The 1463-nt window shown below is 31.8% G+C and overlaps 1 long non-coding RNA gene across 1 annotated transcript; it reads right to left on the bottom strand.

Moving 5' to 3' along the window:
* Nucleotides 1-317: 317 nt before the first annotated feature.
* On the bottom strand, nt 318-1160 carry LOC125069879. The gene is made up of 2 exons (XR_007119864.1): nt 1087-1160; nt 318-907 (listed from the first exon to the last, which is right to left on the bottom strand). It is a non-coding gene; the product is annotated as an uncharacterized LOC125069879 (long non-coding RNA).
* Between the last annotated feature and the right edge of the window lie 303 nt (nt 1161-1463).

The raw sequence follows: 1463 nt of genomic DNA, 5'->3' as shown, positions 1-1463 counted from the left end.
GAGCAACATGCTAAGACAATCTTTTCTGGTTTGACCAATGGAACGATACTCCCTAGAAGGAGACTGTACAATAAGATCATACGCAAGGTCCACTGTGCCAAGCAGAAAAGTACCAGGAGTTTACTGTGTGGCACCATCATCGCATCTGTCATTCACCATAGCTGGCAAACATTTCGAAAAGAACTGTTTTATCTTTAATAATATTTTTTTTATTATAGTAATAACGGGAATTTTTTTTTTTTTAGTATTGAATAAATCAATTGAGTAGAAAATTTATTTAAGTTAGCTTACTCGTGTATTAAAACAAAAACAAAAACTTAGTTTATAATTTAGTATTTATTGAGAACAACATAGTATCTTGACATTTATCAGTCAGCATATAGGATTCCCAAAATTTTACAGTTACATTGCTAACAATATGCTAGATAAAATTAAAGTTAACATTATGGCACCAAATGAAAAACTTAAAAAGAAACTGGATCTTCCTTTTAAATTAACTTAATTTACACTAGAAATGCACTTTCACTCGCTTAAAACAATTTATAAACGAATCTTTGGCAACGATCGCTAAATGATGTTTTTCTTTTCTTCCTCAAAAATTGTTGAGTGCAAATGGGCTAGGCCTAATGGGATAGGTTTGTGGGTTATTCCTCATAGCCTCGTATTGCCTCCAATTCAGATACCAAAAAGGTTGGTTATCGATAGGCATTGCGTTTAATCTTTGTATAAAATCTCGGTCTCCTCTAGCTTCAATAGGAGCATATTCGTTTTCAGAGAAACGGTTTGTTAGGGCATTAGATTCCACTGAAGGGTATCCAATCGCTCTCAGTCCAGCGTAAAATGGTCTCTGTGCTTCGACAGCTGCGCAGAATATTACAACAGCTAAAGCAATTTTGTGTACTGCCATCTGCAAAAACATAAAATGTTATTTATTTAAAAAAAATATATAACTTTAACATTCATCATTATTTAAACAATTATTAATTTCAAAAATAGAACAAATTGCAAAGCAATTGGATAATAAGTAAACATTGCGGTAAAACGATACCGCAGGTTGATATAATTGTAAATCCAAAGTTTATTTACCTCGTATATAAATCTCTTGTAATGAACGCTAAATTCTTGACACGACTCGTTTCTGTGAAGTGCTCCACTGATATGAATGTATGTGCAGCGAAACGTATAAATATACTGCGCACACGCGGCTATCTTCTACGTCACAATATGTAGAACGAATAATGGCGTAGAAGTGCCAATTACATTTTTATAACGATTGCATAATTATATAAAATGTCATAAGCCGATAAAAAATGGTATTCAGAATTGTTCGTTGGATTGTTACATTAAAAATTAATAATTATCGCTTTTTATACATTTAATATATATAAAATATGAATTAAAAATGAGTGGAAATTAAACAAAATTAACGTATCACTGCTAAACGAAGCATAAGTGTCAATCTT

Source organism: Vanessa atalanta, chromosome 16 (assembly GCF_905147765.1).
Source record: "Vanessa atalanta chromosome 16, ilVanAtal1.2, whole genome shotgun sequence".
Taxonomy (NCBI): Eukaryota; Metazoa; Arthropoda; class Insecta; order Lepidoptera; family Nymphalidae; genus Vanessa; species Vanessa atalanta.
Note: the sequence above shows the minus strand (reverse complement) of the source record. Positions and strands in the feature narration are given on the sequence as shown.